Source organism: Nomascus leucogenys, chromosome 8, assembly GCF_006542625.1.
Source record: "Nomascus leucogenys isolate Asia chromosome 8, Asia_NLE_v1, whole genome shotgun sequence".
Lineage (NCBI taxonomy): Eukaryota > Metazoa > Chordata > Mammalia > Primates > Hylobatidae > Nomascus > Nomascus leucogenys.
This window is the reverse complement of record NC_044388.1, coordinates 38,551,295-38,575,770: the sequence shown is the minus strand read 5'-3', so window position 1 is coordinate 38,575,770 and position 24,476 is coordinate 38,551,295.

Genomic DNA, 24,476 nt, shown 5'->3' with positions numbered 1-24,476 from the left:
TTCCATAATATAAAATTTACCATTGTAACTGCTTTTTTTTATTTTTTTGAGATGGTGCCTAGCTCTCGTTGCCCAAGCTGGAGTGCAATGGTGCAATCTCAGCTCACTGCAACCTCCGCCTCCCAGGTTCAGGCAATTCTCCTGCCTCAAACTCCCGAGTAGCTGGGGTTACAGGCACCTGCCTCCATGCCTGGCTAATTTTTGTAGTTTTAGTAGAGACAGGGTTTTACCATGTTGGTCAGGCTGGTCTCGAACTCCTGACCTCATGTAATCCACCCGCCTTGGCCTCCCAAATTGCTGGGATTACAAGCATTCGCCACCTCGCCCAACCAACCATTTTTAATGTGTACCGTTCAGTAGTGTTAAGTATATTCACATTGATATGCAGCAGATCTCCAGAACCTTTTCATCCAGCAGAACTGAAACCCTACACCCATTAAACCACTATCCATTTCCTCCTGCCTGTATCCCCTAGCAACCACCATTCTACTTTCTGTTTCTATGAATTTGATGATTCTAGATACCTCATATAAATGGGGCCATGCACTATTTGCATAATGACAAAATATGAGTTTTTAAAATATGTGAAATGTTGTTTTGCATCAACTTTTCAGAAACTCACACATTTGTCATTTTGAAGGCTACAACCCCTCCCCCCCAAAAAAATCAGGAACCAAAAAGTAAATTATATAAAAACAAGTATTATCATATCCTGAAATTTTACTAGAGGTTGCTTAATCTCTCTATGCCTCAATTTCTTCATCTATAAAATGGGGATAGCAATAATACATTCCTCAGAGCATTGTGATAAGAATTTTTTTTTTTTGAAGCGGAGTTTTGCTCTTGTCCCCCAGGCTGGAGTGCAATGGTGCATTCTCGGCTCACTGCAGCCTCCCCCTCCTGGGTTCAAGCGATTCTCCTGCCTCAGCCTCCGAGTAGCTGGGATTACAGGTGCCCGCCACCATGCCCAGCTAATTTTTTTGTATTTTTAGTAGAGACAGTGTTTCACCATGTCAGCCAGGCTGGTCTCGAACTCTCAACCTCAAGTGATCCTCCAAAGTGCTAAGATTACAGGTGTGAACCACAGCGGCCAGCTTGTGATGAAAATTAAATACATTAGATCACGTAAAGAATTTGCAACAGTGGCAGGCATAAAGTAAGCACTGAATGAATATTAAATATTATTATTTTTACATGTAGTCTATCAGTAAAGGGACCACACTATAATTAAAACACAATGGCTACTATCAAGGAGCCCACATCTAAGAATTTATATGTTCTGCACAAAACTCATGGTAGAACCTTGCCAATTATTATTGTTTAATAAGGTATTATTCAACAGATAGAATCAAGAAAATAAAATATACAAAATAAGATCCAGGATGGGCATGGTGGCTCATGGCTGTAATCCCAGCATTTTGGGAGGCCGAAGTGGGCAGATCACCTGAGGTCAAGAGTTCGAGACCAGCCTGGCCAATATGGCAAAACCCTGTCTCCACTAAAAATACAAAAATTAGCTGGGCATGGTGGCACATGCCTGTAATCCCAGCTACTCGGGAGGCTGAGGCAGGAGAATTGCTTGAACCTGGGAGGCAGAGGGTGCAGTGAGCCAAGATCGCTCCACTGCACAGCCTCGGTGACAGAGTGAGACTCCATCTCAAAAATAAATGAATAAATAAAATCCAGCTGAAAACTGAGAGTGTGATTATAGTCAACACAATGCACATTCCAAGACTGTAATCTCGGCAAGATTTGCCCTAATCTCCTTTTGCAAATATAATTAAAAGCCGTAGATTTATTTTCACTGTGGGCAAGAATTGAACAAATTCTTACATCTGTTTTTGAAATAGCCACCCAGGCACTTTTAACACTGCTACTGTATTTACCTGCTCCAGAGACATATCAGAAGTGTAAAATGATTCTAATAATAATAAGAGCGGCCTTTCTCTTCTTAATGAAATTCTAAAAGGCTACAGTCTCCTGTAATGCAAACAAGTATTTCTGCCCTGGCAGATTCATCACAAAACGCAGCCGGCCATGGCTGAGCAGGGATTGCGGCCGGCAATGATGCCACCTGCCGTATGGAAGTGGAGTTGCTGTCTTTACAGGGAGGAAATTAAACAAACAAACAAAAAAATCAATGCCTTGACAAATCGGTGCTGCTCTGTTTAGGTAAATTGCTCTATTATCCTGGTAGCTCAGTACATTATGGAAGTAGTTACCCCTCTACTTAACTAACTCACCTGGTTTTTTTCTGGCTAACTTAATCCTTTATTTACAGTTTCACCGTCTTGCCCTATCATTGAGCAACTTGGTTTTCTCTTTTCTTTCATTTACTCAAGTTGAATTACTTAATGTTGAAACATCGTTTTCAGCATCACATCTTTTAATGGTAAACCCAAGGTCTCGTTTCTCAGGACAGCCTGTACACAAGGACACGATAATAATAAATGCTTAGAGAATTTCCTTTTTTTCTGGGAACATAAATGTGCACGCTGACTAGGAGACTGTTTAAGATATATATAAATGAGGCCAGCGTGGTGGGCTCACACCTGTAATTTCAGCACTTTAGGAGACCGAGGCAGGAGGATTGCTTGAGGCCGGGAGCTTGAGGCCAGCCTGGTCAACAAGCAAGACCCGGTCTCTACAAAAATAAAACATAAAATTAGCTGGGAGTGGTCTGTAGTCCCAGCTACTCAGGGACTGAGGCAAGAGGATCCATCACTTGAGCCCAGGAATTTGAGGCTGCAGTGAGCTATGATCGCTCCACTGCACTCTAGCCTGGAGACCCTGTCTTTCAAAAAAATGTAGACACAAAAAAAATTCAGTTAAATACAGACATGTCCAGACTCTTTTGCACTCAAAATGTACACACACACCCCTAAGTGTGCAGGTAAGCAAAGAGAGATGGAGCCAGATTTTGGAAAATTCATGATATAAACAAAGTTGATCTTTAGCATTCTGTTCACCTGTTGGAGACGCAGTTTTCTTTTTCTCCTACTTTCCATCGCCAAAACCTTTATTTTTTCTTTCTTTTTTTTTTTTTTTTTTTTTTTTTTCTGAGACAGAATTTTGTTCTGTCACCCAGGCTGGAGTGCAGTGGTGTGATCTCGACTCACTGCAACCTCTGCCTACAGGGTTCAAGCGATTCTCCTGCCTCAGCCTCCTGAGTAACTGGGATTACAGGCACTGGCCACCATGCCCAACTAATTTTGCATTTTTAGTAAAGACAGGGTTTTGCCATGTTGGCCAGGTTGGTCTCAAACTCCTGACCTCAAGTGATCCACCTGTCTCAGCCTCCCAAAGTGCTGGGATTATAGGCGTGAGCCACCTCGCCCCAGAGGGAGAAAAAAAAAAAGTAGACACAAAAAATATTCGGTTAAATACAGACATGCCCAGACTCTTTTACACCCAAAATATACACGCACACCCTAAGTGCAATTAAGGAAAAGAGAGATGGAGCCAGATTTTGGAAAATGCATGACATAAACAAAGTTGATCTTTAGCCTTCTGTTAAACTTTTGGAGATGCACTTTCCTTTTTCTCCTACTTTCCATGGCCAAAACCCTTATTATTTATTTGTTTGTTTATTATTTTATTTTATTTTTCCGTAAGTTATTGGGTTACAGTTGGTATTTGGTTACATGAGTAAGTTATTTAGCAGTGATTTCTGAGATCCTGGTGCACCCATCACCTGAGCGGTATACATTGCACCATATATGTTGTCTTTTATCCCTCACCTCCTCTCACTCTTCCCCCCGAGTCCCCTAAGCCCATTATATCATTCTTATGCCCTTGCATTCTCACAGCTTAGCTCCCACATATCAGTGAGAACATACAATGTTTGGTTTTCCATTCCTGACTTACTGCACTTAGAATAATAGTCTCCAGTCTCATACAGGTCATTACAAATGCTGTTAATTCATTCCTTTTTATGACTGAGTGGTATTCCATCATATGTATATACCAGTTTCTTTATCCACTTGTTGATTGATGGGCATTTGGGTTGGTTCCACAATTTTGCAATCATGAATTGTGCTCCTATAAACATGCGTGTGCAAGTATGCTTTTCTTTTTCTTTTTTTTTCTCTTTTTTTGTTTGTTTGTTTTAGATGGAGTCTCTCTCTGTAGCCCAGGCTGGAGTGCAGTGGCACGATCTTGGCTCACTGCAACCTCCGCCTCCCAGGTTCAAGTGATTCTCCTGCCTCAGCCTCCCAAGTAGCTCGAAATTCAGACGTCCACCACCACACCAGGCTAATTTTTGCATTTTTAGTAGAGATGGGGTTTCGCCATGCTGGTCAGGCTGGTCTCAAACTCCTGACCTCAGGTGATCCACCTGCCTCAGCTTCCCAAAGTGCAGGGATTACAGGTGTGAGCCACTGTGCCCAGCCACCAGTATCTTTTTCAAATAATGACTTCTTTTCCCCTGGGTAGACACTCAGTAGTGGGATTGCTGGATCAAATGGTAGTTCTTTTAGTTCGTCAAGGAATCTCCACACTGTTTTCCACAGCGGCTGTACTAGTTTACATTCCCATCAGCAGTGTAGAAGTGTTCCCTGATCACCACGTACATGCCAACATCTACTGTTTTTTCTTTGATTATGGCCATTCTTGCAGGGGTAAGGTGGTATATCGCTCTGTGGTTTTAATTTGCATTTCCCTGATCATTAGTGATGTTGACCATTTTTTCATATGTTCATTGGCCATTTGTATATCTTCTCTTGAGAATTGTCTATTCATGTCCTTAGCCCACTTTTTGATGGGATTGTTTATTTTTTTTCTTATTGATTTGTCTGAGTTCATGGTAGACTCTGGATATTAGTCCTTTGTCAAATGTATAGATTGTGAAGATTTTTTCTCCCACTCTGTGGGTTGTCTGTTTATTCTGCTAACTGTTCCTTTTGCTGTGCAAAAGCTCTTTAGTTTAATTAGGTCCCAGCTATTTGTTTTTATTACAATTGCTTTTGGGTTTTTGGTCATGAAATCCTTGCCTAAGCCAATCTCTAGAAGGGTTTTTCCAATGTTATCTTCTAGAAATTTTATAGTTTCAGGTCTTAGGTTTAAGTCCTTAATCCATCTTGAGTTGATTTTTGTATAAGGTGAGAGACGAAGATTTAGTTTCATTCTTCTACATGTAGCTAGCCAATTATCCCAGCACCATTTGTTGAAAAGGGTGTCCTTTCCCCATTTTATGTTTTTGTTTGCTTTGTCAAAGATCAGTTGGCTGTGAGCATTTGGGTTTACTTCTGGGTTCTCTATTCTGTTCCATTTTTATGGAACAGAATATGCCTATTTTTATGCCAGTACCACGCTGTTTTGGTGACTATGGCATGGCCAAAACCTTTTGAGGAGGCTTAGTTGTCCCGGTTACCCCTTGAGATACCCAGTGAAGCATACTGCGACACCTGGGTCCTCCCAGACTTGACAACTTTCCTGATTCCTCCTCAACCACCACCCACCACCACCTCAGCAAAACTTACTATTCCAGTTTTCCACTCTTGGATGATGTGGTTAATTGTTTGTGGCAAGTCACATAAGCTGAGAAAGTCAAGTTGCTGCAGCTAATTATTTAATATATTAACTACCTTCAAATGTTTGCATGTTGACCAAGGCCTCTGTCAGCCCATAACATAATTAAAAACATGAATAACTGGCAGAATTGTAGGCACCGTGAATATTGACAGAGCGAGCAGGGGGAATATTTAGATGGTTCAGAGAGGGAAAACTCTTAGTGACAATCTTTAAATAATATTATATAATTAGCAGCCAGCTGTTTTACCCAGGTCTAGGGCTTCCTAAACACACACGCACACACCCCCCCACACACACACACACCTTTGCACATACAAAGTCTCCCCCAAGGAGAGAAAATGTCACCCTCCTGTAAACACACATCCTAAGTGTCTTTAGACACCAATCACATGCCTGAAGATGGCAAGCAGGGTCAGATCTAGAGTTCACATGTTTTTTCCACAACTTCATCACCACCTTACACCCACAAGAGGCTCAGGTAGCAAAGTGGGCAGAGTTCAAGGGAAACATAAATCATTCTTGGCATGAAATATCAGGTGAGTGCTTTCATCATCATGGGTTCATGTTCTATAACCTTTTCCCTGAGGTTCCGTGCTGAAAGCAGGAGGTTGTTCCTAGGTATCAACACGGCTCCATTTGAAAGACTTATCCCACCATTATAGTTATATCCCACCATTGTAGCAACCTCCACAAAAAAATAAATCCAAACTTAAGTAGGATAACTATGTAGAAGGACCCTTTGCCAGTGGATTTTTCCTTGCAGCTCTGGTAAAATGGTATCTTTTATTAAAATCATACTATGGTGGGTATTTTAGAACTTGGGCAGGGTGTGGTGGCTCACACCTGTAATCCCAGCACTTTGGGAAGCCAAGATAGGAGGATCGCTTAAATGCAGGAGTTGGAGACCAGCCTGGGCAACATAGGAAGACCCTGTCTCTATAAAAAATAATAATAAAATGTTGCCAGCACAGTGGCTTACGCCTGTAGTCCCAACACTTCAATGTTGAGGAGTAAAGAGAATGTGATCCACCTCAGGAGGCCAAGGTGGGTGGATCACATAAGGCCAGGAGTTCAGACTAGCCTGACCAACATGATGAAAATCCGTATCTACTAAAAATACAAAAATTAGCCGGGCATGGTGGTACACACTTCTAGTCCCAGCTATCTGGGAGGTGAGGAACGAGAATCGCTTGAACCCAGGAAGCAGAGGTTGCAGTGAGCTGAGAGAGAGATTCTATCTCAAAAATAATAATAATAATAAATTTTAAAAACAGAATTTGCTCTCCTAAACTGAGGTTGATGTTACTGGCATATTAGCACTTAATATTTTCTTCTGGTGAGTAACCTTTTGCTCACCAACTTGGAATAGATAAGGATAGGATTCATGTAAGGTTGGTTATGGGGTTAAAATAAAATCATGGGCTCTGAGCTTTGACCATGAAGCCCAGAAGAAAGCATCACTCTGTGGGCAAAAACACTTCAGACAACAACGGTATTAACAAGAAAAATGTAAAGCCCAAGGTATAGACCTGGGTCATAACCTGTAACATTATTTACTTGCTATTACATTCTCTTTGGTTTTGCTCCTGGATTTGATGAGAGCAGGAGAATCAATTTCAATGCACGTGCATTTATTATACATCTGCATTTCATGCAGGGAGCCCCCCAAAAAAAGGATGGGAATCCTTGATCTTAAAGCATTTAAACTGAGTGTAGTAAGCTATTTCCCCAGTCCCCATCAGGCTGAGATGTAAAATTCCAGAATCACAGGTCACAGTGGTGGTGAAAGCCTGAATCGTGGGCCCACCAGAGGAATCACAGCCCACCGATAACATTTCTCCTTCAGGAGTGCCTCATCTTTTAAAATTCAGCCTTGACTAGAAAATATAACTTGGCTGGGTGCAGTGGCACACTCCTGTAATCCCAGCACTTTGAGAGGCCAAAGCGTGTGGATCACTTGAAGTTAGGAAGTTCGAGACCAGCCTGACCAACATGGTGAAACCCTGTCTCTACTAATAATACAAAAAAAAAAGAAAATTAGCCTGGCATAGCGGCACACACCTGTAATCCCAGCTACTCAGGAAGCTGAGGCATGAGAATCGCTTGAACCCAAGAGGTGGAGGTTGCAGTGAGCCAAGATCATGCCACTGCACTCCAGCCTGGACGACAGAGTAAAACTGTGTCAAAAAAAACAAAACAAAACAAAACAAAAAAAAAAACAGAAAATGTAACTGAAGCCAAAAGCTATAAAACCTAATTAGCAGCTGAGTGAGGAACCCTTGAAAAGAATTGGAAGACTGGGAAGACTGTTGAACAGGAGCTCTGAGAAGACAAACTGTTCAACTAGATGATCATCTTCTTAGAGTTGAGAAAAAGCTTAGTGAACATTTACGTACAACTTACCTACCATAAAATTTACATTAAGTGAGACTTATCTATATCTTGTCAGCATAAAGTTGTTTCTCTCTAAGAATGTTTACCAAGAATGGCAAAGAGCTTTCCTGTAATATTGATTTGTTTTACTAGTGCCAATGATTGCTGATTTATAATTCTGATACTATGAATGTTTGTTATAGGAAATTACATTTGTTAAAATGTGTGCTATAGCAAATTGTTAGTTCACTAAGAGCGTAAACTATTTTTGTCACAGAAGTCTTATTTTAACCACCCACCTTGTGACAATTAACTCAATTTCTATAATCTGATCGACTTTGTTACGTCATTTGTACATAAGTGAATCAGCATTCCTTGTTACTCAGAAATCATCAAGCCTTTTTTTAGGCTTTTTTAAACAAATATTTTGTATTCTAAAAGTTGTATCTCTGAAATAAAATTTAAATTATTTTCTTTTTTTAATTTTTGTTTTTATTATGTTTTGTTTTTATCATGGCCTATATTATTACTTTGGTAACATTCTCTTTAATCCTCAAACTAATAAAAAGCTGTCACTCATCACAAAAGACCGGGTAAATTAAGAAGTACAGTTGATCCTTGAATAATATGGGCTTGAATTTCAAGGGTCCACATATAGGTGAGTTTTCCTTTGCCTCTGCCACACCTGAGACAGCAAAACCAATCATATCTTTCTCTTCCTCCTCTTCCTCTGCCTCCTCAATGTGAAGACAATGAAGATGAAGACCTTTATGATGATCCACTTCCACTTAATGAATAGTAAATGTATTTTCTCTTCTGTGTGATTTTCTTAATAACATTTTCTTTTCACTAGTTTACTTTATTGTAAGAACACAGTACATACTGCATATAACACAAAATATGTATAATCAACTATTTATGTCATTGGTAAGATTTCCAGTCAACAGTAGGCTATTAGTAAAGTTTTGGGGGAGACAAAAGTTATATACAAATTTTCAACTGCATGGGGTGCCCATAATCACCACATTGTTCAAGGGTCAATTGTATTAATTGAGCATTGAGAATATACTTTGTCTGAACATTAGTAATAATAAAAATAAACTTTTTTGGAATTTTAGACTTTACTTGCCAATGTAACCAAACTCAGGTCCAGCTGCTTGCCACTGGAAAACCAAAATTAAAGAAGCAAGATGCTGTGAAAAGAAAGCAACTTTATTCAAAGGCTAGCAGCTAGGAGATGGTTGGGCTCAAGCCCCAAAGGAACCATCTCAAAACTTTAGGCAAGTGAGTGTGTTCAAGAAGGGAAGTTGGCATGGGAAGCATGCAGGAGTGGTGCAGGGTGCAGGGTCTGTATGTCTTGTTCTGACGGCCATCTTGAGTTATTGTCCACCTGGAGTGTGGGCTGGTGCCATCTCGAGGTGACCATGGCTGTGTTGCAGATCAACTGCCTTGAGGTAATCTCTACATGGGGAGGATTCTGCAGCTGGGTCTCTATGCCTGATTTATTTCAAGATTAGCCCCTGTAATTTATAAGCAAGCACATAGTTAGATAAGCAAGTGCAGTGCAAGGGACCTTGCCAACTTTGTTACTTCATTTGTACATAAGTGCATTGGCATTACTTGTTATCCAAAAATCAACACATCTTTTTTTAGGCTTTATTTTAAATAAATCCTTTTTGTTTAAAAAAAGTAGCAGGTGGCCAGGTGTGGTCACTCACACCTGTAATCCCAGCACTTTGGGAGGCCGAGGCAGGTGGATCACTTAAGGTGAGGAGTTTGAGACCAGCCTGGCCAACATGGTGAAACCCTGTCTCTACTAAAAATACAAAAATATTAACCGGGCATGGTGGCAGATGCCTGTAATTCCAGCTACTTGGGAGGCTGAGGCGGGAGAATGACTTGAACCTGGGAGACGGAGGTTGCAATGAGCCAAGATCGCGCCACTGCACTCCAGCCAGGGCGACAGAGTGAGACTCCATCTCAAAAAAAAAAAAAAAATTGGGTCTGATGGCATGCACCTGTCATCCTAGCTACTCAGGATGCTGAGAGAGGAGAATTGCTTGAGCCTGGGAGGCAGAGGTTTCAGGTTGCTGAGATAGTGCCACTGCACTCCAGCCTGGGTGACAGAGACCCTGTCTCAAAAAAAAAAAAAAGTAGAACTACTATATAATTCAGCAATCCCTCTTCTGGCATAAATCCAAAAGCATTGAAATCAGGACCTCAAAGAGGTATTAGCACTCTCATATTCATTACAGCACTGTTCACAACAGCCAAAATGTGGAAACAATCTAAACATCTATTGGTAGATGAATGGATAAAGAAAATGTGGTATATGCATACAATGGAATATTATTCTACCTTAAAAAAACGAAGTTCTGCAATATGCAACAACATTAACCTTAGATAAACCTTGAAGATATTATGCTAAGTGAAACAGGTCTCATCACAGAAGAACAAATACCGCATGATGCCACCGATAGGGAGTATCTCAAATAATCGAGCACATAGAATCAAAGAGTGGAATGGTGGTTGCCAGGTCTGGGAAGAGGGAAATGGGGTGTTGCTAATCAACAGCATACAGTTTCAGTTAAGCAAGATGAAGTTCTGGAGATCTGCTGTGCAACATTATAGCCTGTAACGTGTAGGTTATAACCTACAACAGTATTGTAACCTACAGTTAATGATACTGCATTGTACACTTAAAAAGTTGCAAAGAGATTGGATCTCATGTTGAGTGCACTTACCACAATAAAATACAATTTTTAAAAAGCACTAATATATATAAAATGAGACAATACGTCACAAAATAGTCTATTCTACATCATTGCACCTATTATTAAAATGCTGCAGGCTGAACACTGTGGCTCAGGCCTGTAATCCCAGCACTTTGGGAGGCCAAGGCGGGCGAATAACTTGAGGTCGGGAGTTCAAGGCCAGCCTGGCCAACATGGTGAAACCCTGTCTCCACAAAAAATATAAAAATTAGCCAGGTGTGGTGGTGCGCACCTGTAATCCCAGGTACACGGGAGGCTGAGGCAGGAGAATTGCTTGAACCTGGCGGGCAGAAGTTGCAATGAGCAGAGATTGCATCACTGCACTCCAGCCTGGGCAGCAGAGTAAGTAAAACTCCATCTCAAAATAAAGTAAAATAAAATAAAATGCTTCATATGATTATGATAATTATTAGAATAAAGCATTCAGCCCAGAAACCTCAGGGGTGGTTGTCTAACTATGGCTTTGAATGGCATTATTTTACTTAGGAGAAATTCTATGTTTCCACCCATTACCCAGTTTTTGTGGAGATTAATAATTATTTGGTTTGGTTGCCTTGCATCCATTCCTTTATTGATTTATTTTAATGGCAATAGTATCCCAATTTCCTTTACTCTCCTCAGGAATACAAGCTTTTTTTATTCTCAAGCTACATGATTTGGAGGGTGTCCACCCCAGATTAGGAGTGGAATATGTAACCTTGGCTTGACAGTCATGGCCTCAACATTCTCTATGCAAGTGATTGATCAATGTGAACATGTGACCTAGATCTGTTCAAATGGCAAACTCCATTCCCTGGCTACAGTGATTGGTTCAGTAATATCAAATTGGTCCAATCATAGTTAATCCCAGGATTTATGGAGGAGCTATAGGAAAGAGACTTAAATTTTTTTTTCTGTTGAACTTAGATTTAGGAAGATATTATCCTACAATTGCCAGAGGTCTCACATGAAGCCTATGGATGAAGCTGACTATTAAACCAAGAGATGGGGCCAGGTGCAGTGGCTCACACCTGCAATTTCAGCACTTTGGGAGGCCAAGGTGGGTAGATTCCTTGAGGCCAGGAGTTCAAGACCAGCCTGGGCAACATAGCAAGACTTTGTCTGTACAAAAAAAAAAAAAAAGAAGAAGAAAATTAAAACATAATAAAAATAAGAGATGGAGAGAAACTAATTTCAGATGACAGTACCTGAAGCCAGCTTTCCCCTGGGATTTTTCTGCTATACCGTATGTGCTAATAAACTCTCCCTTTCGCTTAACTCAGTTTGAAATGAGTTTTGTGTTATCTACAACCTAATTTACTACTTAGAAGTTAGAAGCCTAAGTTGCCAATCTTTCCAAAGGAGATATTTCATATTGAGTAGTGGTTCAGCAGGGATGGAGGCAATCAGCTCTCCTTGGGTAGGAATTCCAACCTATTCCATAACTGTACCCCGGCATCACCAAAGCACCCATCAATCTGTAGTAGAATTTCCCCGGAGTTGAACTGGGAGGATCTAAGCATATCACCTTGGAGAAAGGCTAGCCACTCACTCTAAAATTTCTTCCTGGTTTTTAAACTTCTCTTTTTCTCTCTCCCCCTTCCTTTGTTTGAAAATAAAGGCTAAAGGAGCCACTAACAAGAGGGACACTAAATAAATGGAACAGAAAAAGGCAAAGAGAGGGAAATCAAAGAGAAAAATTTAGTGCAACCAACAAAGGCTCACATTAGGCTCACAACAAAGACAAACTCAATTTCTTTCTTATTGACATTAACGAGTTTGACAGGAGTCCAACATAAAAGACAGGCAAATCTGCTTGCTCTTATAGGGGTCCTAGGATCTCTGCAGCTGCTTTCAAATTGCTTAATTCCACTAAAGGTCATCTTTCTTGATTGGTTTTTATTCCTTTCTATGTCCAACCAATTACGTGCTGGCCAAGCAGATGGCTTGGAGCCAGTCCTGGCTGTCCAGGTCAGCAGCTGCAGCCTCACCCCGGAATTCAGAACTTGTCATCCCTCCCTAACTACAGAAATCCTTCTTCCTGCACAGGCTCTTTAACTAGGAATCATAGAGACCCGATAGATATTTCCTGAAGGAATAAATGTTACTGCATAAACTCAGTGCCTAGCACTATATTAGGGGATGGAGGTGAAACAAAAAAAAAAAATGTAACTCAAGGAATAAAATGAAAATTACTAATTTTTTTAATTTATAAAGAAAGGGAATTTGTTTCTTATGGAGGCTGTGGGGCCTCATTTAGTGAGGGCCTTCCTGCTGATGGGGACTCTCTGAAGAGTCCCAATAGCCTATACAATTTAAGAATAACAGGCCAGTCACGGTGGCTCACGCCTGTAATCCCAGCACTTTGGGAGGCCAAGGTGGGTGGATCACCTGAGGTCAGGAGATCAAGATCAGCCTGGCCAACATGGCAAAACCCCATCTCTACTAAAAATACAAAAATTAGCTAGGCATGCTGTCACATGCCTGTAATCCCAGCTGCTCAGGCAGCTGAGGCAGGAGAATCGCTTGAACCCAGGAGGCAGAGGTTGCAGTGAGCCAAGATCCCATCATTGCACTCCAGCCTGGGCAACAAGAGGGAAACTCTGCCTCAAAACAAACAAACAAACAAAAAAACCACAGTCAGCAGCAGGGCTGAGATTCAAACTCCCATATTTGCATCCAGAGCTCTTTATTCCAGTAACATGGCGTCCATCTGAGATGGAAAGGGGGAAGGAAAAGAAGAATCAAGCAGAGAAAGAGAATGTGGGAAGGAGAAATTAGCATGGAATTGTTAGTTTTCTTGTATGAGGCAAGTATTTTTTTTCAACCTTTATTTTAGATTCAGGGGGTACATGTACAGCTTTGTTACCTGGGTATATTGTGTGATGTTGAGGTTTGCAATAAGAATGAGCCCATCACCCAGGTACTGAGCATAGTACCCAACAGTTACTTTTTCTACCCATGACACCCTCTCTCCCTTCCTCCTCTAACAGTCTCCATTGTCTATCATTCCCATCTTTATGTTCATGAGTATCCAGTGTTTAGCTCCCACTTTTAAATGAGAACATGCAGTATTTGTTTTCTGTTTCTACGCTAATTAACTTAGGATAGAGACCTCCAGCTGCATCCGTGTTGCTGCAAAGGACATAAATTCATTCCTTCTTATAGCTATGTAGAATTCCACGTTTTCTTTTTTAATATTTTTAACTAATTCACATGCCACCTTTGGGAAGTATTCCACATTTTCTTTATCCAATCTACCATTGATGGGCACCTAGGTTGATGCCACATCTTTGCAATTGTGAATAGCATGGTGATAAACATACAAGTGAATGTGTCTTTTTGGTATAACTATTTTCCTTTGGGTATATACCCAGTAATAGGATTTCTGGGTCAAATGGTAGCTCTGTTTTAAATTATTTGAGAAATCTCCAAAGTGCTTTCCACAGCTGCTGAACTAATTTACATTCCCACCAACTAGAGTTTATAAATGTTCTCTTTTCTCTGCGGCCTCACCAGCATCTGTTGTGTTTTGACTTTTTAATAATAGCCATTCTGACTGGTGGGAGATGGTATCTCAGTGTGGGTTTGATTTGCATTTCTCTGATGATTAGTGATATGGGGCACTTTTTCATATTTTTGTTGGCCACTTGTATATCTTCTTTTGAGAAGTATCTGTTCACGTCTTTTGCCTATTTTTAATGGGGTTATTTGGTTTTTGCTTGTTGAATTTGTTTATGAGACACTCTGTCACCCAGACTGGAGGACGGGGGTGTGATATCAGCTCACTGCAACCTCTGCCTCCCAGGTTCAAATGATTCTTATGCTTCAGCGTCTCAAGTAGCCGAGATTTGAGGTGTGCACCACCATACCCAGCTAATTTTTGTATTTTTAGTAGAGACAGGGTTTTGCCATGTTAGCCAGGCTGGTCTTGAACTCCTGGCTTCTAGCAATCCTCCCACCTCAGCCTCCCAAAGTGCTGGGATTACAGGCATGAGCCACCATGCCCAGCCTTATTGTTTCAATTCCTTATAGATTCTAGATAATAGACCTTTGTCAGATGCATAGTGTGTGAGTATTTTCTCCCATTCTGTAGGTTGTCTGCTTTCTCTGTCTGTTGTTTATTTTGCTGTGCAGAAGGTCTTTAGCTTAATTAGGTCCCACTTGTCAATTTTTGTGTTACAGATCTTTTGAGGACTTAGTCATAAATTCTTTCACAATGCCAGTATCCAAAATGGTGTTTTCCAGGTTTTCTTTGAAGATTCTTATAGTTTGAGGTCTTACATTTAAATTTTTAATCCATCTTGAATTAATTTTTGCATATGGTGAAATGAGGGTTCTAGTTTCATTCTTCTGCATGTGGCCAGGCAGCTATCCCAGCACCATTTATTGAATAGGGAGTCTTTTCCCATTGCTTGTCATTGTCGACTTTGTCAAAGATCAGATGGCTATAGGTGTGTGGCTTTATTTCTGGTTCTCTCTATTCTGATCCATTGCTCTATGTGTCTGTTTTTGTACTAGTATTATGCTGTTTTGCTTACTGTAGCCTTCTAGTATAGTTTGAAGTCCAGTAATGGGATACCTTCAGCTTGTTCTTTTTGCTTTGCTTTGGCTATTCGAGTTCTTTTTGGTTCCTTATGAGCTTTATAATAGATTTTCCAAGGTCTGCGAAAAATGACATTGGTAATTTGAAAGGAATAGTATTGAATCTGTAGATTGCTTTGGACAGTATGGCTATTTTAGCAATATTGATTCTGCTAATCCATGAGCATGGAATTTTTTTCATTTGTTTGTGTCATCTCTGACCTCTTTTAGGTGTGTTGTGTAGTTCTCCTTGTAGAGATCTTTTACCTCATTGGTTATATGTACTCCTACATATGGTGGGGTTTTTTTGTGCATGAGGCAAGTATTAAATTAGACCTCTCATGTTATACTTTCTCATTCCTTCCAACAGTTCAGAAGGTAGATCATCTCTCTTTCCACTCAAATGCACCAGAAGCCTAAGTGTGTATTTTATTTATTTATTTAAAAACTGAGTATCACTCTGTTACCCAGGCTGGAGTGTGGTGGTGTGATCATAGCTCACTGCAGCCTCAAACTCTTGGCCTCAAAGGATCCTCCCACCTCAGTGCCCTGAGTGGCTGGGATTACAGGAAAGAACCACTGCACCTAGCCCTGAGTGTGTATTTGTTTTGTGATAAAGAGCTGATAATTACTCTTGTAGATCAGATCTGGTATTTAAAAGAAAAAAAGACATTGTGCTCATTTTCTCTTAGTTTTTAAAATTTTTAGAAATATTGATGTGAGCATGATTTAATCATAGAGCAATAGATGTTTATTTAGAATCTACTTTATTCAGCACATATATTCATTAACTCAACATTTACTAAGAGCCAAGTACCAGCTGGGCACAGTGGCTCATGCCTGTAATCCCAGCACTTTGGGAGGCTGAGGCAGGCAGATCACTGGAGATCAGGAGTTCAAGACCAGCCTGGCCAATATGGTGAAACCCTGTCTCCATTAAAAATACAAAAGTTAGCCGGGCATGTTGGTCCATGCCTGTAGTCCCAGCTACTTGGCAGGCTGAAGCAGGAGAATCGCTTGAACTCAGGAGGTGGAGGTTGCAGCGAGCCAAGATCACACCACTTTACTCCAGCCTGGGTGACAGAGCAAGACTCCATGTCAAAAAAAAAACAAAACAAACAAACAAACAAACAAAAAACAGAAAAAAGATCCAAGCACCCTATTAGGTCCTAGAGATGCAAAAAGAGATAATTAAGACAGGGTCCAGTCCCTCAAGAAGCTGGAGACTACTGGGGAAAACAGAGAGAAATAGACAATTACAAATTAGTGTGTGATATGGTTTGGCTGTGACCCCACCCAAATCTCATCTTGAATTGTAGCTCTCATAATTCCCACATGTCATGGGAGGGACCCAGTGGGAGGTAATTGAATCGTGGTGGTGAGTCTTTCCGGCGCTGTTTTCATCATAGTGAATAGGTCTCACGAGATCTGATGGTTTTATAAAGGGGAGTTCCCCTGCACACACTCTCTTTCCTGCCACCATGTAAGATGTGATTTTAATCCTCCTTCACCTTCTGCCATGATGGTGAGGCCTCCCTAGCCATGTGGAACTGGGAGTCCATTAAACCTCTTTTTCTTCACAAATTACCCAGTCTTGGGTATGTCTTTATTAGCAGCATGAAGATGGACTAATACAGTGTGCTTACTGCCATTTAGTTTAGAAGTCTATGCAGGTTGCCTAGGGAGCTCAGAGGGAGGAAAATTAGCCTAAACTGAGTGAAGGAGAAGGTCAGGAAGCATTTCTTAGAAGAGGTAATGTATGAATTGAGTCCAGATGAAGTGGGTGGGAGGGGGAACAGAAAATGTTCCCAGCAGAGGGAATAATGAGTGCTGAAGCCCAAGGAAAGCATATTGCATGCCAGGAAATACAGTATTGCAGTATAGTTTAGGCATAGTCTGCTTATAGGAAACTGTTAAGGGCTGAAGGACTGAGAAAGGGCTTCAGAATTTATTTTGAAAAATTTAGAAATCCACGGAAAGCAGTAATCAGGCAAGAAGGAGAATCAGATGTGTATTTAAGAGAGATTCACTCACTGTGGAGAATGTCCTGGAAGGAGGCATACCTGAAATCAAGCATTGTTTGGGATTGAATTCCAACGTGCAGGCCCATTCCTGTCAGTGCTACCATAGATTTTCTATATGAGGGTGGGATGAGGTAGTAAATGTGGGGTAGAAAGACCTAGGATTGGTTCAAGTTCTGCCACTTGCTAATCATAGGACTTTGAGCACTTTTCTTAATCTCCTAAGGTTCAGTTTCATAATCTGGCATATGGATTTAATAATAATACTCATCAAGTAGAGTTATAGAGTTATTGTGAGAATAACATAAGAAAATTAGCCAGGCGCAGTAGTACGTGCCTGTATTCCCAGCTATTTGGGAGGCTAAGGCAGGAGGATTGCTTGAGCCTAGGAGGTTGAGGCTGCAGTGAGTTATGATTACACCACTGCACCCCAGCCCAGGTGGCAGAGCAAGCCCCTGTTCAAAACAAAAAAAAAAGAAAAAAGAAAAGGAAAGAGAGAGAAAGAAAATACATATAAAGCACTTTTCATAGTCACACGTCATAACAGTTCAATAAATGTTAGTTATTCATATTGTCATTGTCAATATCACCATAGCTTAAAAATAAGGAAAACATAAAGTAAAGGAAGTGAGAATAAAGATGACCAAAGAAGTTGATGACTGATTGTATGCAAATGATGAAAAGGAGCTAAAGATGACTCCAGGTTTCTGGCTTTGGCAATGGAATATGCCACTTCAGCATAGGAATTATTTTGAGGTGAAGGTAATTGAGAATCAGCAGATGCTCAAAGAGTTCTCTGCCTGCCCCTTATCTAACTAAAAATAGGGTATGAATTTGTTTCATGAAGGTGTCTCCCTCTTCCGAACCAGGAAGAGGAGAGTGACTATTATCCCCAGAGATGGAGAGCCTGCTAACCCAACTCCTGTTTAGTAAGGTAAACAACCTTGCCACAATGACCCTTACCTTCACTAGTTTCTTCTATATATTTCCTAATTATTTTTCCATGCTCTATCATCTCTCAAAGCCCAAACCCACTTTTCCTGTTTAAAATGGTATGTAATCCCCCAAGTCTAACTACTTCTTTGAGTTTCATGTCTGTGAACTCCTGTGCACATAACTAGTAATACAAACTATATATCTTTTTCCTGTTAATCTGTCTCATATTAGTTCAATTCACAGTCCCCAGGCACTGAACATACAAGGGTGGAGGAAAAGTTTTTCCTCCCCTCACAACTTATTTTTATTTTTTATAGAGATAGGATTGCCCTATGTTTCCCAGGCTGGTCTCTACTTCCGGGCCTCAAGCAATCCTCCCACCTTAGCCTCCTAAAGTGCTAAGATTATAGGTGTGAGCCACCGCGCCCAGCCTCATAAAGTTATTTCATCATTATTTAGTAGAAGTCATGAAAAAAAAATGAGCTCACTCAAGGAGAGGTCATAAAATGAGAAGAGAAACTAGAACTCTAGGGAATGCAAATATGTCATTCGGCAAAGGAAAAAGTGACAGCAAAGGAAAAAGAAGCCATTGACGGAAAGTGAGAAGTACCAGAGAGAAAACAGAAAAACCTACAGCATGGTGTCATGAAACTCAAAGGAGGTGAGAGTTGTGACAGGCAGCATCAAATACTACAAAGGTATCAAGTTAGATAGGCCTGAAATGCATCTGTAGGATTATGCCACAAAATATCTCTGAAAACTTGATCGTAATTGTTTCAGTAGAATGATGGAGGAAAAAACTGAAATCAATTGCCAAGAGTGAATGAAAGATGAGAAAGTGGTGTATCAGCTTCCTAATGGTGCTGTAACAAATAAGCACAAACTCAATGCCTTAAAACTCACACACTTAATATCCCATGGTTCTGTAGTTCAGAAGCCAAGCAGATTGCAAAACTGCTTTTGCAAAATTTATAACAGTAAGAAAATCATGGCAGTGAAGAAGATCTGATCTGGCCAATCCTCCATCGTGCCTTTAGCCTTCAAGTTGCCCTTAGACATCCCTGGGCTTAGGTGAAGCTACCTTTGGGAGACATTTAGTTTGTAGTTTAAATGATAATAGCTCTTCCCCAGAACTCAACCACCTTTGTAAAGCTAATGAGAGACCACCAGGCTAGGAAGATAGAGGAGGCTGAATTCTGCCAAGGTGTAGAAATAAACGATTGCCACTCATTATTCTGGAGGTCACAAGATCAAGATATGCAACCTCCCCAATTACTCCTACAGATAACATCACTATTGCAGAACCTAAGATTGGCCGTTCGAGATATGCTATCAGGTTTTTTGTATGTCTGACACCTGCCAACCAGCTCCTGTGGCCCCACTCAGAAGCAGCTCAGCATGCAGGAAGACTATTTCCCAAACCTCTATAATTGCACGCCCAAGCAATCAGCAGCAAGCACCCATTGCCGAGCCACCCCCGTCTCTTCCCCCAAACTATCCTTGAAAAAGCCTAGTCCCCAAATGCTCAGGGAGATTTATTTGACTAATAACTCTGTCTTCCCCATGGCATGGCTGACCTCATGTCAACAAAACTCTCTCTTTACTGCAATGCCATGATCTCCATGAATTAATTTTGTTTGTGCAGTGGACAGGAAGAACCCGCTGGAAAGTTACAGTCACTTCTGGTCTCACTGGCCTAAATCGAAGTGTGGATTGGCTGGGCTTTTATCTGGAGGCTCTAGGGAAGATTGTTCTCTTTCCGGCTGTTGAAAGAATTCAATTCCATGTGATTGTTGGACTAAGATCCCCATTTCCTTGCTGGCTGCCAGCTGGAAATTATTCTTACCTTCTAGAGGCTGCCTACAATCCTTGGCTTTATTATCAAAGCCAGAAATGGCAGGTCAAATATTTCGTTTGTTTGTTTTAGGCAGGATCTTACTCTGTTGCCCCAGCTAGAATCCAGTGGTGCAATCATGACTCACTGCAGCCTCAACCTCCCAGGCTCAGGCGATTCTCCCACTTCAGCCTCCCAAGTAGCTTGGACTACAAACACATGCTACCATGCTGGGTTAATTTGTTTTTCTTTCCTTTTCTTTCTTTTTTTTTTTTTTTTTTTTTTTTTTGAGATGGAGTCTCACTCTGTTGCCAGGCTGGAGTGCAGTGGCGTGATCTCAGCTCACTGCAACCTCCACCTCCTGGATTCAAGCAATTCTCCTGCCTCAGCCTCCTGAGTAGCTGGAACTGCCGGCGCGCACCATCACACCAGCTAATTTTTGTATTTTTAGTAGAGACGGGGTCTCACCATGTTGGCCAGGATGGTCTCAATCTCTTGACCTCATGATCTGCCCACCTAGGCCTCCCAAAGTGCTGAGATTACAGGCGTGAACCACCGCACCCAGCCAATTTTTAAACTATTTGTACAGATGGAGTTTCACTATGTTGCCCAGGCTGGTCTCAAACTCCAGGACTCAGGTGATCCTCCTGCCTCAGCCTCTCAAAGTGCTGGGATTACAGGCATGAGCCACCTTGTCTGGCAAGGTCAAATCTTGATCACACTTCAAATCTCCCTGACCTCTCCTGGTTGGTTCTCCTGCCTTCCTTTTCTGCTTTTAAGGGCTCATAAAATTACATTGAGTCCACCCAGATAATCCAGAATAATCTCTGTATGTTTGAATTCAGCTGACTAGTAAACTCAATTTCATCGGCAAAGTCCCTTCACAACAGTGATTGAGAAACCAGAGGAGGCCGGACACAGTGGCTCATGCCCCCAGCACTTTGGGAGGCCGAGGCAGACACATAATCTGAGGTCAGGGGTTCGAGACCATCCTGGCCAACATAGTGAAACCCTGTCTCTACTAAAAATACAAAAATTAGCCGGGTGTGGTGGTGCATCCCTGTAATCCTAGTTACTCAGGAGGCTGAGGCAGGAGAATCACTTGAACCCATGAGGGGGAGGTTGCAGTGAGCCGAGATGGCACCACTGGACTCCAGTCTGGGCAACAGAGCAAGACTCCATCTCAAAAAAAGAAAAAGTGAAAAACTGAACCACGTCTGAGGAGACAGACAGCATTAGGATCCAGATCACAAGTGGAAGCAGCCAGCCTTCACTTTAACATTGCAGGTAGAAAGGAGGGAAGTGTAAGAAACATGTTAAGTGTCAAGAAGTGGCAGTAGTGGCAAGTCACTGAGGAAGTTCTCTTTTAATAACTATTATTTTCTCTAAACCAGTAGTTCTCAGAGTGTCATCCCTGGGCCAGCAACATCAGCATCGGCAGAGAACTTGTGAGAAAAGCAAAGCTAAGGCCCTGCCCCAGACCTACTTAATCAGAAACTCTGGGGGTGAGGCCCAGCACTCTGTGCTTAACAGAGTCACCCAGCAAGGCATGGTGGTATATGCCTGTGATCCCAAAACTTTGGGAGGCCAAGGCAGGAGGATCACTAGAGGCCAGGAGTTCATGACCAGCCTGGTCAACATAGCAATACCCCATCTCTAAAAAATTGTTTTTAATTAGCCAGGCATGGTGGCATTTGCCTGTAGTCCCAGCTACTCAGGAGGCTGAGAATGGGGGCTCATCTAAGCCCAGGAGTTGGAGGCTGCAGTGAGCTATGACGATGCCACTGCACTCTAGTCTGGGCAAGAGAATGAGACCCCATCTCCAAAAAAAGAAGAAAAAGAAAACCAGAATCACACTCCAGTGATTCTGATACTTACTTAAGTTTAAAAATCACTCCTAAAATGAAAGAAAAAAATCATTTGCTAAGAATAAGGAAGGCCGGGCATGGTGGTTCATGCCTGTAATCCCAGCACTTTGGGATGCCAAGGCGGGCAAATCACCTGAGGTCAGGAATTCAAGACCAGTGTGGCCAACGTGGTGAAACCCCGTTTCTACTAAAAATACAAAAATTAGCTGGGCGTGGTGGCACATGCCTGTAGTCCCAGCAACTCAGGAGGCTGAGGCAGGAGAATGGCTTAAACTCAGAAGGTGGAGGTTGCAGTGAGCCAGGACTGTGCCACCGCACTCCAGCCTGGGCAACAGAGCAACACTTCATCTCAAAAAAAAAAAAGATAAGGAGGACATGAGGAGTGAAAGACTTAAGGGAATATAAAAGTTTGAAAGATCTATGGGAAGAAAAAGAGATTTGTTGAGAATATGTGAAAGGCCACCCGGAGTAAAATCTCACCAAACTCCTACAGGAACCAATGCCAGGTGTGGACATAAGGGGTTCTGGATTCCAACAGACTTTTGACAAAAGATACTGTAATATAACCAATTCCAATGAGACTTTTTTTCCTCTTTTTTGAGATAAGGTCTTGCTCTGTCACCCAGGCTGGAGTGCAATGGCACAATCACAGCTCACTGTAGCCTCAACCTCCCAGGCTCAGGAGATCCTCCTGCCTCAGCCTCCCAAATAGCTGGGATTACAGGCATGTGCCACCACACCTGGCTTATTTTTGTATTTTTTGTAGAGACAAGGTTTCACCATGTTGCCCAGGCTGGTCTCAAACTCCTGGGCTCAAGCAATCCACTCACCTCACCCTCTCAAAGTGCTAGGACGACAGGCGTGAGCCACCATGCCTGGCCTCAGTGAGAATTCTTTAGCATCATGAAGAACAACAGAAATGACTGAGACAGGAGGATCCTGGCAGGCAGGAAAGAAAACTGATTTTAGAGTCTACATCATCTGGATTCATTTCCCAACTCTGCCACTGCTTGAGTTAGAAAGTTACTTAACCTCCCTGAGCCCCTTTCCTCAACATGGAATAGAAATACATCAGGGGTGTAGAGGCCTGCATTAGGCCATTTTGTGCGTTACTATAAAGAAATGTCTGAGGCTTGGTAATTTAGAAAGAAAAGAGGTTTGTTTGGCTCACAGTTCTTCAGGCTGTTCAAGAAGCATGGTACCAGCATCTGCTTGGCTTCTGGTGAGGCCCAGGAAGCTTTCAATTATGGCAGAAGGTGAAGGGGGTTTGGGGGTGTCACATAGTGAGAGTGGGAGCAAGAGAGGATCGGGGAAGGGCCACACTCTTTTAAACAACCAGATCTCATGTGAACTCAGAGCAAGAACTCAATCATTACCAACCACGAGCCATTCATGAGGGATCCACCCCCATGACCCAAACTCTTCCTACTAGGCCCCACCTCCAGCACTAGAGGTCACATTTCCTTTTTTTTTTTTTTTTTTCCAGACAGGGTCTCACTCTGTCCCCCAAACTGGAGTCCATCTCGGCTCACTGTAACCTCCACCTCCTGGGTTCAAGCAATCCTCCCACCACAGCCTCTGGAGTAGCTGGGACTACAGGCGCTCACCACCATGCCTGGCTAATTTTTGTATTTTTAGTAGAAACGGGGTTTTACCACATTGGCCAGGCTGGTCTCAAACTCCTGGCCTCAAGCAATCCACCCGCCTCTGCCTCTGAAAGTGCTGGGATTACAGGCATGCACCACCACGCCTGGCCTTGGAGGTCACATTTCAATATGAGATTTGCAGGCGGCAAAACATCCAAACCATATAAAGACCCCACCCATGATAACATATGGGAATTCCTAGCACAGAATCCGACACACAAATGAAAACTATTGATGCAGGACTTTTTTAGTGCTGTTTCACCAGCTGGAGACCTACACAGCTGGTGACGCCCCCACCCGGGCTCCACTTGGCTCTGAGCTCACCACTGGAGGTACCCTGCCCGCTCAGCCATGTGGCTGCGCTTGGCTTGCTTCAGCCTGTTCGTATTACAGCTTGTTTGGTCTCGCTACCCCACTCCAGCCCCCAGCTCCACGGCTGGCCCAGCCCTCCCACTGCTTCCTGTCACATGGAGTGACTACCTGGCACTGGTGGAAAACAGGCGGCTACAGTGTTATAGCCTTTTTCATACCCACATGTATTAGTTCATTTTCATGCTGCTGATAAAGATACACCTGAGACGGGGCAATTTACAAAAGAAAGAGGTTTAGGGGACTTACAGCTCTATGTGGCCGGGGAGGCCTCAGAATCATGGCAGAAGGTGAAAGGCACATCTCAATGGAGGCAGACAAGAGAAGAGAGATTGTGCAGGGAAACTCCCCTTTATAAAACTATCAGATCTCGTGAGACATTCACTATCATGAGGACAGCATGGGAAAGACCTGCTCCCATGATTCAATTACCTCCCACTGGGTCCCTCCCACAACATTTGGGAATTGTGGGAGCTACATTTCAAGATGAGATTTGGGTTCACAGGTCCTGAGTTCTTGTCTCGTGTCCAAGAAGAATGAGATTACACTGACAACTGAAG